At 30.1% G+C, this 16166-nt stretch overlaps 1 long non-coding RNA gene across 1 annotated transcript; it reads left to right on the top strand.

Annotated features, from left to right (window-relative positions):
• Nucleotides 1-11643: 11643 nt before the first annotated feature.
• Nucleotides 11644-13918, top strand: LOC104879750 (uncharacterized). Its single transcript, XR_786133.3, has 3 exons — nucleotides 11644-11855; nucleotides 11973-12016; nucleotides 13589-13918. It is a non-coding gene; the product is annotated as an uncharacterized LOC104879750 (long non-coding RNA).
• Nucleotides 13919-16166: the final 2248 nt, after the last annotated feature.

Here is a 16166-nt window from a genome sequence, read left to right as displayed (position 1 = left end):
TCAAGAGACGAGTTCCCTTTGGAATTGTGTGTTTTTTTTTTTTTTTTTTTAATTTGGGATTTTTTTAATATATATATTTTTAAAAAAATATATTTTTTTTTACATGGAACTCGTCTCTTCAAGAGACGAGTTCCCTTTGGAATTTTTTTTTTTTTTTTAATTTAGGATTTTTTAAAATAAAAAATATATTTTTAAAAAAAAATATTTTTTTTTACATGGAACTCGTCTCTTCAAGAGACGAGTTCCCTTTGGAATTTTTTTTTTTTTTAATTTGGGATTTTTTAAAATAAAAATATATTTTTTAAAAAATATTTTTTTTTTACATGGAACTCGTCTCTTGAAGAGACGAGTTCCCTTTGGAATTTTTTTTTTTTTTTTTAAAATTTGGGATTTTTTAAAATAAAATTTTTTTTTTTTTTACATGGAACTCGTCTCTTCAAGAGACGAGTTCCCTTTTTGGAAATTTTTTTTTTTTTTTAAATTTGGGATTTTTTAAATTAAAAAATATATTTTTTAAAAAATATATATTTTTTTACATGGAACTCGTCTCTTCAAGAGACGAGTTCCCTTGAATAATTGTTTAGAATTTTTTTAAAATTATATATATATTTTTTTTCATGGAACTCGTCTCTTCAAGAGACGAGTTTGCTTTTTTTTACACACCCTCTCCCCTCTCTCCTCTTTCCTCTCTTCTTTCTCCCCTCTCTCCTCTTTCCTCTCTTCTTTCATGGAACTCGTCTCTTCAAGAGACGAGTTTGCTTTTTTTTTTTACAGTCACCCTCTCTCCTCTCTCCTCTCTCCTCTCTCCTCTCTCCTCTCTCCTATGTGGCAAAAACTACCCTATATTTGTAATAACTTCTGCCAGTACAGTAATTTAAGCATAACTTTTTTAAATTGCTGTACTATTGAGAAAAGTCCCTCAATTTTACATACAATAAATATCGATCCACCATGCATAACTGCAAGAATGACGATAGAAAAAAATATCTATATATATAGAGTTTCAGAAAATTATATATATATGGCATGCACCTAAAATGTAGAATAAAACTGAAAAAGCTTTTGTTCATTAGGATAATACTAGGGAGTGGATGAGTGTTTTTAAAAATTATAATATAAGAGTTTAATAAATTAATCCAAATTAATTTTTGTGAGAATAAGAATAATCAAATCAATTACAATCATGAAAGAGACAAAAAATTTTACGTGAAAATCTTTATATTAACCATGAAGATAAAAAACCACGAAATCTAAAATTTTTTATTTACTAATTCATTATATGAAATTAAAGTATATTATCTGATCGTTTTACCTTAAAGACTTGTTCTTCAATACTTATTGTTCCATGTCTATCGTGCAACACCTTCAATGCTCAAATAGATTCCTCTTAGCCTTTGATAAAATGTAGGTTCTTTCGATAATTCAAAATTCAACCCAAGAATTATTTATTGAGAGTTTGGGAATGATAGGGCAAGTTGGGTTGATTCTCTCAAAGTATCCAATCCTAAATTGGATTTTATATAGATCCACGATTGATATTTAGTTTTATAAAAAAGAATACTCATGAATTTTCAAAAACGAAATTGAGATCTCCACTAAACCAAAGAAGAAGAAAGGGTGGGCATCTACTTTTGATCATAGTTTAAGTGATAATAAGAATGGATCGAAACCGACTTTTTTCAGAGACCAACTGGCTCACCTGATCTTCACTGTATTGATGTGGGTCCAATTTCACAACGGAGATGATCAATTAATAAGGCCATAAAGAAATACTTTCTTAATTAGAACATTTTGGAGGTAGCTGCAATAGCTCTTTAAAGCCCATGGAATAAGGGAAATTTTTTCTATGCAAAACCCTGGCTTGGAGCTTAGTTATTATAGACTTGATATCTCCAACCTTCTCTTCTCATGCAACAACTAAGGAAACTTCCACGAACTTGCTGTTTATTGCATTTGGGCAGTGATATATGAGCCACAAATCAGGAAAGAAGAAGGAAATTAATTTATTACCACAGGGAAGACCTACAGAAATAAAATAATCCCGATATAGCCAAAGTGAAAAATGACTTATTTTCATTGTGTACGTTTAGGGAAAAAGGTTCTGCAAGAATGGAATATGGTAGTTTCTTTTTGTTTGTCCCCCTTTTTCTCCCATGTGGGCCTCCTTTGGATGCCGTGAAGCCCATGGTGGGTGCGTTTGGTGACAGTGTGGAAACAATTTCATAAAATATTCCATGTTTATGGCCTTTTAGGCTTTCTTCACCTGAAACCCTGGTTTGACTCCAGATGTCCAGTACCGTAAAAACTCCGCAGCTCAATAGAGTGGCGTATCGATTTCTCATTAAGCCTTTTCATTACCTCAAATTTAGAAATGCCTAGTGGTTGTGCTGTTTAGAGATGGAATAATTAATTCCAATAGATATAGGTCACAATACTCACAACATAGAGAAAAGTCAAAGAAAGAAGCTAGTATAGAGAGCAATGAGAAGGAACTTTTTAATAAAATAGTCTAAGCGGATGAGTCCTTTGCAGTGACTCTGGAGGCTAATTTGACTGAATAAAAATGCTTTATTAAGCACCGAACATGTACTGGTAAAAAGTAGGCATATTGGAGATCTATTTCGGAAACATCCCTACACATCCATGTCCCCATTTTGGTTGGTACTTATGCATCATTTTATAAAGGGTGGTCACATTTGTGAAATGGGGCTTTCCTAAGTTAAGAGCTCGCAAATTGATGGTGCAATATTTGAATAATAATATGGCATGGGGCCGGTAAGAAAAAGGCTAGCAAGGAGATGTTCTGAACTAAATATATATATATATATATATATATATATATATATATATATATATATATATATATATATATATATAATTTATTGCTTCCATGGAGCACACATGTAAGATTGTTACAGCAGTAAATCAACTTTATTATTATAATTAAATCAAAGATTTACTAAAGATAGTAATTTCAACACTGTTGATCTAATTTCTATAACAGAGCATAGAATTAACTTGCTATTGAGTTTGAAAATTTCTATAACAGAAATAATTTTTAGAATTAATATTTTCAAATATAGATATATATTGACTTTTGATCGAACGTATTAAAATTTAAAGAAGCATATATCCTTAGATAATGAGGAAAAATATCCCTTTATTAAAGCTAAGAATAAGAGAGGTTGGGCATCCACTTTTGAGCATACTTTAAGTGATAATAAGAATGGAATGAAACAAACAACAACCTCACCTGATCTTCACTATATTGATGTGGTCCCAATTTCAAACGGGAGATGATCAATTAATAAGGCCATAGAGAAATATTGATTTAACATTTTGGAGGTAGCTGCAATAGCTATTTAAAGTCCAAAAGAGAACTTGTCCAATGCAAAAACCTGTCTTGGATCTTAGTTCTTTGAGGCTTGGTTTCTCCAATCTTCTATTCCCATACAACAAATAATGGAAATTTTTGCAATCAGAGACAATGTCTACAAGACCATGAGAGCCATACTCTTCATGTTGTTGATTCTTAACACCAAATCTCTTGCATCTTCAAGGCCCATGCAAAGAGAGTGGCAGGGGATTCGTAACAGTGTTGCTATGTCGGTTCCATTAACTAGAGCTCCAGTCCCACCTTCTGGTCCTTCTCCATGTACTCACATCAACAATAACTATGGCCAAGGTAGTGGGCGATGCCAGCTTCATTGATGAACTTACTTCTGCTTCTGCTATGGTATAACTCCCAGCTAACTGGGTTATATAAAATAACATATATTATGGCGTGGTCCTTTCTTTTCTTCTTATAACTGAAGTCTGCCTGGAAATTAAGACTAAATTAAATGTAATGTAATGCCTTTTTTCATTTCCTAATCTGTCTTCTAGTAGAAAATTTGAATTTTCTCATCTTCATATACAATTTTCATGGATGTTCTTCAGAATTTATTTGAGATCTCTAAGGGTTGGACTCTGGGCTTTAGCTCACCATGAACGTGTGGGAATCTGTATTTGGCTTCAATTCCCTCACATGCAGACAATGAAATTTGAATATGTAAATATCATGATCAGATGCGGTACACACGTTCTGCAAGAAATTAAGAGGCTACACTAAAATAATTTCATATTCTGATCCCCTTATGATCTGTTTGGTTGATAAGAAAAACGAGAGAAAAGAATTATAAACTGCCTTTCAGATAAAATGCCTTCCGAGTTATTTTTACCATCAAAGCCCTTGCAGCTTCTGAGGCCCTGACAAGCATGGGGCTGCAGGTTCAAGATAACATATCCTGTTCCCCTTTCCGCACCTTCTTCGTGTTGGGGCTGCAGGCCACAACAGCAGTGAAGGCCATACTTATCAGGGATGCAAGAATCATTAACAAACTTGCCTCTTGTTTGCATGGTAGGGATGCAACTCACAGAGTGAATTAACATCTTTTGTGGTGTGTTGCCACAATTTGAAGTTGCAATGCTTAAAAGTTCAAATGCTATGATAGATGAGTTATGTATATATTTTTTAAATATATTACAAATAATTCGAGATGATTAGGAAAAGATATTTGTGGGCCCTTCATTGCCGTTTCGTACCTTACCGTCGTCTGCATCCATGACCTAGTCGTCCAAATGTGTGAGATGCAAGGCCGAATGGATCATCCGTCTAGATCCGGGGTAGTAGACGGACTCCCAAACGATTGGGCAATGAGAATGACGTCTGAGTTGCCTTCAAACATTAATTGCACTAAACAATAAGCCTTAATTGACTTAATCATTACGAGCCTAAAACCTTAGTCTTTAAGGCTCATCAAGGCAAGACAACTGTTATGAGCCAACAATCATTGTTGTCGTAACGCACAATCATGCACAATTAAAGCACCATTAAAACGTATGAGGAGACTAATAACACTCAACAAATAACAACTCTCATACAATAGAAAAACTGATCAACTACACTGTATTAGAAAAATCTTCCATATGTTAGTTTTCACATTCATTATCAAAATGGACTACTTTCACCACTTTTATTCTTTAGATAAAATATGAAATTAGGATTTAGATGGTAGCCCTATGTTTAGTTCTTGAAAATTTTGAAAGAAAATAGAGAGAAAAAAATCAAAGAAAAAAATAAAAGAAAACAAAAAATATATTTAAAATTTTATAATTAAAAATTATTACATGCACCTTCAAATACATTTTACTTATTTTTCCTTTTCTATATAAAGATTAAACAATTTGAAAATGTATAAATTTTTAATTAATTATAATTATATATACATTTTCATACCTTCCATATGGAAAATAAAAAACGAGAAAATCATTTTTTTAATAATTTTTTAACAACTTTTTATTGTACTTTTTAGAAATCAAATATAGTCTTAGTAATTTCTAAGATACCTCAAAACGTATACTTTAAATTGTGAACTTTAATCAAAGCCAATGTAAGTTTTGCTTAGATTAATGTTTTAGCCAATTCATTGACCCTATAGCGTTCAATTACCAATCGGTGGATTAGTTGTGGTGTTAATTTCCTCCATACAAGCCATTATAAATTTTGAATTTTGGCAGTGGGATTTGAAATATGCCTTCTACACCATATTTGGAACTTTAAAAGACTATTTAGGACTTCTAGTGATAAAGGAAACAACAACACCATTGTGCAATCTACCAAGGAATCTCTCTGTGAGAAATAGAGGTTTGCAGCCAAAATGGAAAACAACTATTGCTATCCATGTTTGCAATTTGTGAAAAATCAAGGCTAGAATAAGGAAATCTCTATTAACCTATTTTGTAAACTTACTCCCTTTACTGTATAAAGAAAGTGTAATATTTTCAACATTGTAATTCCCTGGTATACAACCAGCAAGCAAGGGGTGTGGTTTACCCTTGAAAACTCTATTCCATTCCACATGGTATCAGAGTAGGTGAACTTAAAACAATCCATGGAGAACCCAAAAACCGCTCTTAACATCTAGGCCTTCCATCAATGCTCGAGCCTTGTTTCCATCAAACTGAATATGTCCAATCTCCTTCTATGACACTCACAAGTTCTTCCTCTTGTCCAAAGACTCGGATATATAGTTCATCATTTTTCTGAAAACATAAACACATCAGAGGAAATAATGAATATTAAAACAAAAGAGGCCAATGATCAGTCAATACAGGTAATGATCTCACAACTATGGAATAATTACCTTTTAGCTCCTTAGACTCGTGACAGAAGAATTGATGCTTCTATTAGATGTGGAACAGAGACTGCTTATGACATTTGGAACTCTTTAGAAGATAAGCTTCTACCAATGACCAAAGAGAAAGAGGTGTAATTGACCAATAGACTACAAGGACTGAAGAAAGGCACAAGGTCTCTTGATGAATACCTAAGGGAGTTCAAAGGCGTTTGTGATGCATTAGCTGTAGTTAGAAAACCAATACATGACTTGGATAAAGTTTTTCAGCTAGCTCAAGTTCTTGGAACTAAATACCAGGATTTTTAGGTGGCTATGTTGTCAGAGCCATCATATCCTTCATACAATCAGTTTTTTCTAACTCTACAAGGGTATCAACATGTTCATGATAGAAAATGAAAAGAATAAGGAGTCAATGAACCATGAATAGGCCTATTTTACTCAATGAGGAAGAAAAAGAAGAAGAAGAAGAAGAAGAAGATTTCATTCTAGAGGTTGTGGCTTCATTCCAACAAGACAATTCAATCATAACACTATTGTGGGTCAAAGTCAAAATGTTCATGTCGGAACCAAGAACCTAAGAAACAACTTCAACAACCAACTCTCACCACAATAGAAAGAACTTAAAAAATCTGAAGGTACTCTCATTTGCCAAATTTGTAATAAGGCTAGCTATTCAGCCCTAGATTATTGGAATAGATTTGACTATTCGTATAAATCAGAATAGATTCCTCAAGCTTTGGTTGCCATGGCTCTGAATGAAGAAGACCAAGACCCTAATTTCTATGTAGACTCGGGAGCAACAACCTACATAAAAAATAACCCTGGTAAGATGTCTCAAGTAACTCCATATAAAGGGAATGATTTAATCTTGGTTGGAAATAGAGAAGATTTAAGAATCTCACACATTGGTAAAGCTAGATTGAAAACTAAACATATCTATCTAAAAATTTTAAAAATATTTGTTGTTCCAAAAATTAAGACAAAAAATTGATATCCCTTGGGCAACTTACCTCTGATAATCTTTGTTCTATAGAATTCTCATCAACTGGTTTTGTCATAAAAGATCAACTTCAACAACTGCTGGCTAGAGGGACTAAGAAGGTAGGTCTGTATGCCTTGAAGGAAAATGTGATTCAAGCCATGACAATTACTACATCCAGCAAGGCATCATCAAAAGCATGACATCGACGCATTGGGCATTCTCAAACAAAATTTATAAGGTTGCTACAAGATAAGAATTTCACTAAAGTATCTAGTTCAATAAAATCAACAAAAATATGTGTTAATTGTTAGTTAGGTAAAAGCTGTAAATTTTCCTTTGATTTAAGAAAGAAAACTTTTAGAAATTCTCTTAACAAAATTCATTATGACTCATGGGGACCTATACCAAACAATTTGATTCAAGGATTCAAATATTATGTTACCTATATTGATGATCATACTAGCTATACATGGTTCTATTCTCCAAGAAGAAAATCAAATTTCTTTGAATGTTTTTCAAAGTTTCAAAATCTTGGTGAGAACCAACTTGAAAGACAAATAAAAATCTTCTAGAATGATGGACGAGGTGAGTTCCAATTAATTAAATTTCAGAATCATTTAAGCAAGTGTGGAATTTTGCAATAAGTCTCATACCCAAGAACTCTATAATTGAATGGGGTTGTAGAGAGAAAGCATAGACACATTGTAGAAATATGTCTACTAATGTTTTTTCATGCCAATTTACTTCTAAGTCTATGGGTAGACACATTCCTTACTGCAGCATATGTCATCAATCAACTATCTTGGACGGTATTGAAAATAGAGAGTCCATTCTTTATACTTTTCAAACAATATCCAAAACATAGAAACTTGAGAATTTTTTTTTACTAGTGTTTTCCATATCTTAGAGACTATGAGAAAAAAAAAATCTCACCTAAGACATATTTATGCAAGGAAACTAGTTTAGTGATGAAAAAAACATGTTTTTCAATTGCAATACCGACTAAAATACAAAAGCATTAAGCGTCAATCCCTCTCTTCCAGACTAAGCCTATCAGTGGCTACAATACCACCACTGTTGCTATTTGAATGCTCTCCTAGATTGTGCATACTAGTGGCTACAATGTTGTAATTGTTGCTGTCAAAACCCTTTCCTAGATTAAGCCTACAAATGGATACAATCTCACCATTGCTATTGCTTGAACGCTCATAAGACTAAGCATACTAGTGGTTACAATCCTATTGTTAGCCCCTTAGCATAGAACTTGTGGCACTAAGGCTTCATGGGCGACACCTTGGCCCCATGAGTGACCTAGGACAATAACAAGGTGGCACATGGGTGCAATGCCCTATGCAAGGAGATGACTTGGTGAGCCATGGGTGCAATGCCATGGCTGGGGTAACAATAAAAGAGAAACAACCTCCAATGGAACACATCGATGTGGAGTAGTGATGCTGACTCAAATGCAATGCATAAGGGCACAATGACTTATGCGTAGGGAGTTATGGGCACAATGCCATGATGTATTGTTGCACCAAAAAGAGGGCATAGGTAAGGCGTGGAACTGCAGTGGTAATGAGACGGATGCAAGAGCATATTACCTCAACATGAATGCAGTCTGAATGTGTCAGCTAAAAAAGAATAAGCATGCACGTGAGCCACTTATATATATACACGCGACAACAACATGAAGAGTTGGACTTAGAGTAGGATTAATGCAAGTTAAGCATGAGAAGGAGATTTGATGTCCATCATAATTGTAGTCTAGGCGAGACTAGGACTCAGAATCCTTGTAGGAGTGGTTTGTGTCACAATCTATCAGTTAAAGTCCTAATAGGACTAGGATGAGTATTCCTAGTCTGATTAGGAGTAGGTGCACACTACAAAAAAATATGTTTTTAATGACGAATCTTTAGTCACAGTCACAAATATAGTGACCAAAGATATTATTTTGTCACGGCCAGGATAAAGTTGTGACTATATGTGTTAATTGGAAAAAAAAAACATGTTTAGTCATGATGATTTTATCAACCGTCACCAAAAGGATTGATGAGAGGGTATTTTAGTCACGGATTTATTTGAAACCGTGACTATTTGTGAATTTATGGAGGGAAATTTTGGCGCCAATAATTTTAGTCACGGTAATTTTATCATTCGTGACAAAAAGTGTAACGAAAAGATGTTTTAGTCGCCGTTTTTTGAGAAATCGTGACCATATATATATATATATATATATATATATATATATATATATATATATATATTGTGACTTTTAGTCACACCATTGATTGACCGTGATTGTAGGGAAACCTATTGTCACGAATTTCTCATGACCGTGACCAAATGCATAGAGGTTTATTTTAAATATTTTGAACCTATGGTCACGGGGTTCACATAATCATGACCAAAAGTCTATTATTTATTTTAAACCATTTTTTGGGTTACCTATTATAATTTTTTAGAAATTTATATATATATATATAGAAATTATCATTAATAGTGACAACAATAGTTCTTATTAATTATAAAAAGTTTAAAGTTATATTACCATATTTTTTTTAAGTTAAGAAACAAATTAGTGTGTTATCTATTTTCTTTAGTTAAAATTATTTAATTTCCTTGTTATGATTATTGTTTTAATAAGAAGCAAAATAAAGTTTAATATGTTAGTTTAAAAATATGATGGTTCAATTTGATATTATTTGATAAAAAGTTTAAATGCAAGTGAGTTAGCAAATTAAAAAACAATTTTGATTTTATATATGATAAATAATTCTTATTATATTTAAAGTATCAATAGTCTTGATAACTAAATTTTACTATGAACAATTACTAGTAAAATTGTTTATAGTTTTATTTAATTTTCAATCCTAAAATATTTTTTAATCTTTATGATTTTTGCAATACATAAACAGTTTATAACTACAAAAATAACATTCTTTGTTTATGATTAAAAATAAAAGTTCTAAACTTTTATAATTCTTAAATTTTTAAAATTAACAAATTTATAAAGTTAAAATTCATGGAAAAATATTCTTAAACGCATCATTCTCTATTTATGTTTATAATATTTAGTACCAAATGGAAGTCTGAAATTCTGTTGTCCAAATGTATGATGAAATTAAGCTACAAGCATATGGGATAAGGTAGAAATTAATATCATTAAATATGAAAAAATGATACCATATGATAAAATAATAATAGATTGGTATAAGATATAAAAGGGACACGTGACTGAAAATAATGAAGACAGAGTAGGAGTAGGATGCACATGTAACATTTCCTACCACCTAAGGCCGACAAAAATACTAATAAATTATAGTTTTATTTGTGAAGCATTTTGACATTTTCAGAAACAGTTATACAAAAACGGTTTTTTAAAACATTTTTAAAAATTTGTTTGTGGATGTATTTTAAAATTAAAGTCGATTTAGAAACCTATAATATTTTTAATATATTTTTTATGTTTTTAAATATGTTTAAAAAATAACTTTTATATGTTATATTTTATTTTTAATTATTCTTTGTATTTATATAATTATTTTTGAAAATATCTTTTACTCTAATAAGTGAAAACAATTTAAGATAACTAAAAATATTAATATTTTTTAAAAATATCTTATTTTTTGTTTTTAAGAACAAAAAATTGTTTCCCCTCTATGGTTTACTTATTTATTTATTTATTTATTATTATTAAGAATAAAAAACTGTTATAATTAAAAGCTCGTTAGCAAACACTACCTATACCTTTGAATTATTTTAGAAAAAGAACATTTTATATATGATAAATAATAGGTTTTATAATAAGATAAGTTATTATTAGAAGATTTTATTAAATTTTATCATCATTAAGACCAGTTATTTCTTTTTTAGTAAACTTAAATTTACTAAACATGTTTAACTATTAAAATTTTAAAATATAGAACTTGATAAATTTCTAATATAAAATTTTAAAACTTGATAAGCTTGATAAAACTTTGAAAATAACAATTTAAAATATAAAACTTGATAATTTTCTCATACATAATTATAAAATTTAAAATTTTAAAACTTGATAAAAAAATTTAAAATATAAAACTTGATAAATTTCTAATATAAAATTTTTAAATTTTAAACTTGATAATTTTAAAATTTGAAAAACTTGATAAAACTTAATAAAAAATTTAAAACAACACATTGAGTAAAACATTGAACTTTCAAAGTTAATTTAAAATTTTAAAATAATTGTAAATTTAAAATTTTAAAATAATTGATAATAACCCACGGCCAACATTTTAACCCATAAAATGTTAAAATGAGATTTGATAATAACCCACGACCAACATTTTAACCATATATAAAGCCACGAATATAAAGCCTCACATCACTTTCCAATATAATATTTTAACCATGTGGGCCAACATTTTAACCATTGACTTTCCAATATAAGATACACAGCCAACATTTTAACCCACAAAACCCTTATCCTGCAATCATTTCCAATATAAAGCCTCTCTCTCCTGCCAACAAAACCCATTTTCTCTTCCTCTCCAAAACCCACGGCCATAAAACCCACAACCCCCATTGCTTGGAGGAAGCCATTGCCGGAAAAAGCTTATGGAAGCCATGCCAAAGAAGCCCCATGGAAGCTATGGTCCGTAAAGCCAAAGCCACCTCCAAGAAATTCCCGTAAAATTGTTTCTCTCTAGGTTTTGGTGAGTTTTGGGATTTTTTTTATTTTTTATTTTTGGGTTTTGTTAGTTGGTATTTTGGAAATGTTTGTGATTAGGTTTGAGATTCCATTGTTATTGGGTTTATTTCCTTTGTTATAGGGTTTTGGTGCTTTTGGAAAAACCACACTTAATTACTTCCCAAGGTACAATTTCTCTCTAGTTTCTCTCTATTTTTTCTATGATTTAATTCTGATTTCATTGTTATTGGGTTTATTTCCATTGTTACTGTGTAATGAAAGAATTTTTCTTTTATGTGTTGCATTCTCTTCAATTGTCTATTTCCATTGGGTTTAATTACTGTGTTGCATTCCTAATTTGATTAGTTTTCAACAATGTTGCTTTTTCTTTGTTTTTGTAGCTTTGTGTTTGTGAACATGTTGATATGGATTAAAACTATATATTCCACACTCCACTTTTGTAAATAATATAACTAATAAAATTTGATCCTTACCGGCCAAAGACTATATATCAATTTTTTTTTTCCTATTTATGAGTCTCACAAACAATAATATTTTACAAAATTTTAAATATTTTATTTGTATATCAAATATTATAGTCATACAATTAAGACACATCACCTTTATGAATATTATTTTCCACGTAAGATAGATTTTTATACCATATGTCACACTTTAGTTAAGGATATGGTAATTTAAACAAATATTTTTTAAGATAGTCCTAAAAATTATTTTAAATTTTATGATACCCATTAAGTGTATTAGGAAATTGCCTTTTCAATAATATTTTTTTAGCTTTGGGAACTCATATTACCAACTATCTAAAATCCATGATATTTTAAGTAGATAAAAAAAAATAGAAAGTAGATAAAAAAATTATAATTTAAGAACTATTAATTATATAATAAGAGATACAAATAATTATGGAAAAGTTTGACTACAAATAACTGTTTTAAAAAATAATTATATAAATATATAAAATAAAATATTATTTATAAAATTTATTTTAAAAATATTTAAAATTTTTAAATATTCTTTTGTTTTATTAAACATAATTATTAAAACTCTTTTATAAAACTCTTTTTTTTTTAAAAAATAATTATCAAACATGCTATTAAAAATTTTGAATCATAATTCTTTCTAAATAAATTCATTATACAATTAATAATATAGAATGAAACTTAAGTATGTAATAGCTCCCACCATAAGTCCCCTAAAATTTAATGATTTTCCATGTGGCATGACATCATGTCATAGTCAAATCATTTCCATCCTAAAATAAATAAAGAAATTTACAATGGTGGTGCAAACTGGATTGCAATGGTGGATTAATTAAAGTTAAAGTAAATCCCTCAATGCATCCAAACTTACATGATTAAAGAAATTTTATAAATTAGAATTATGAAATGAATAAAATAATAAAGGATGGATTATTGATTAGCTTAATTGACAACTATTTTATAGGCGTCGAGATACAAATAAGAGATACAAGTAGATATTTTATTTTATATATACAAATAATTATTTTTTTATTTTTTATATATTTTTAAAAATAAGTGAGTCAAAATCCACTTTTCTTTAAAAAAGAAAAAAGAAAAAAAAAGAGTTTGAATTGAATTTAGGTAATAAATTAGATTAGATAAAACTTCTTATACGTGATTTATTAAAATTTTGACCGAATACATTTAATTTTCATTGATTCCAAATTCTTTTAATATATACATATATATAAATTTTTTTTTTTTTTTTTTTTGCTAGAGTTTGAGTTGGCAATCAAAAGAAGACATGTGAAGAAGTGAAAGAAGAGTTTGAAGAAAAAATGATGGAAATGCAAAGAAAAATGCAAGCACAAATGCAAGCACAAATTCAAGAACAGATGATGCAAATGATGCAACAATTTCAGCAAAAGCAGTAGAAATTTGAAGATTTTGCTACATCTTTATATGATAGATTCTCTTAACTTTTTTGAAGATTATGCTAATTTATATGATAGATTCTCCTAACTTTTTTTTGTTTTCTATGACTATTATGTGATGTTTTGGTTGGTTGATTTGTTATCTTATGTTAGAATGTGAAACTAAATTTGAATCTCTTTGTCTTTTGTTTGTTTGGTTTTTTTTTATTTTTTATTATATTATGTTTTTTTATTTAATGACTTATATTGATATATAAGTTTTTAACTAGCTTGGAATAATTGATTGTAATATATTGAAATTAGTTTAATTGCTTAATTGCATATACAGGTCTAAAATGGGTTTGTTTGGGTTTATAACAGGTTTGGGAAATTTTAATTTATAAAAAACCAATGTCCAAAATATAACAAATTTTAGTCACGACCACTAAAAAATTGTGACCATAAGTGTACTTTTAGTCACGCTCAATAATGAACCGTCACCAAAATTTGGGGATAGCGGCCATCATGTGATTAATTTCAGTCACGGTCATTAATAGTCGTGACCATAAGTGGACATTTTGTCATAATAGACTTAATGATTAGTCACGGTCACTTAATTACCGTGACCCTATACCTATATTTAGTCACGGTTAGGGGCATTGACCGTGACCATAAGATTACATATAGTCATGGTCATTTTATTAACCGTGACTATAGACATACATTTAGTCACGGTTAAGGGATTGAGCGTGACCATAAGTTTACATTTAGTCACAATCATTTTTATTAACCGTGGCTATAAACATACATTTAGTCACGGTTAGGGCACTGACCGTGACCATAAGTTGACATTTAGTCACAGTCATTTTATTAACTGTGACTATATATATACATTTAGTCATGGTTTAGGGCATTAACCGTGACCATAAGCTTACATATGGTCACAGTCGATAATTTTACCCGTGACTATAAGTGTAAATTTAATCACATTCATTATTTGACCGTGACTAAAGGTTAAACATATAGTCACGGTTTATTACCTGACCATGACCAATATCTTTAGCTACGCCTCATACTGTGACGCTCGGTCACAGTTTCATTAGACCGCGACAATAGGTTTTGGTCACAGATATATAAGATTTGGTGACGGTTGGCGATCGTCACCAAAAATCGTATTTCTTGTAGTATGGTGACCACTCTATAAAACGAGGATAGGATGATCCTCCTTGATAGACATTGAAATTTAGGGAGGGAGATCATGATTGTGGGAGTTTGGCTTAAGTCCTATATTCTATTCAGTGTTCTAATAAAATACAAGTTGCACCAACATGACTGTGGGGGTCTGGCTTGAGTCTTGTATTTTATTCAGTGATCTAACAAAATACAAGTTGGGGTTAGTACCTTGTAAATTTTGTGTGTGCTTATGTGTGTTGCCATGTCATGGGGAAATGAGTAGGCTTGCTTAGAGAGCCTTTAAGCACCGCACAAACACAAAAATTAGTGTAGGAGAATCGTGCATGTGACATCTATAACTATTGGTCACTTTCCTGATAACAAACACCTAGTTGTTGGTCTTTACCTTCCTAAAAAAATGGTAGATAAATGGGCATGTTGGTTCATCTCCTCAAAATTAATCAACTAGTCGTAATGTTGACAATGAATGTCTTGATATTATTAAGCAACTTCTTGTTGACATCTCTTTTTCTCAAGAGCAACACACATATAACCAAGGAACTCATATGATCGCTAGAAGTAAACTCAAGAGTGATCCAAGTCTAAAGTCTTAAATGATTGCATTTTCTACCACAAGCAATAATATTAGTGACTCTAAGGATGAAAATATCAGTAATCACGGATGTATCGGTATTTGGATTTTACTAATGTATCAAATATATTAGGGAAATATCGGTGTATATTTTGACACAAAACATTTTTATTTAAAAATATTGATAATTTTATTTATGATTTTATATTTGTCTTGTATTCAATTAGTATACAAAATAAATTATAAGATAATTAAAATTAACTTATTTATAATAATTTTATTTTAATTAATTTATAAAATATGTTATAATATATAAAAATATATCTATAATAATCATATATATAAACAATTTTAAATACATATATACTATAAAATAAGTTTGACTTAATGGCAAAAGCCATCTGGACCTAAGTCTGCCTTTGGCCCTTTATATTAAAGTTAAAAATTTACATCTATTAAGTTGTTGGGTTTCATCCATCTTTTAGCCCATTAAAGAAGATTTAAAAGTCATCATGTATAGGTTAGTTGGTTAGGCTAATCCAACATTGGCCCATTGGACAAAAATGAAAAGTTTAGGCATCAGACGTGATTGATATATCCTCAATTTTTTTGTTGATATATTGCTAATATATCTCAGAAATTTTGGCGATTTTTTCCATCTAAGGTTGATTTTTTTG

The sequence above is a fragment of the Vitis vinifera genome, chromosome 7, assembly GCF_030704535.1.
Source record: "Vitis vinifera cultivar Pinot Noir 40024 chromosome 7, ASM3070453v1".
NCBI classification, from domain to species: Eukaryota; Viridiplantae; Streptophyta; class Magnoliopsida; order Vitales; family Vitaceae; genus Vitis; species Vitis vinifera.
The sequence above is the reverse complement of the archived record's forward strand: the minus strand, read 5'-3'. Positions and strand labels throughout refer to the sequence as shown.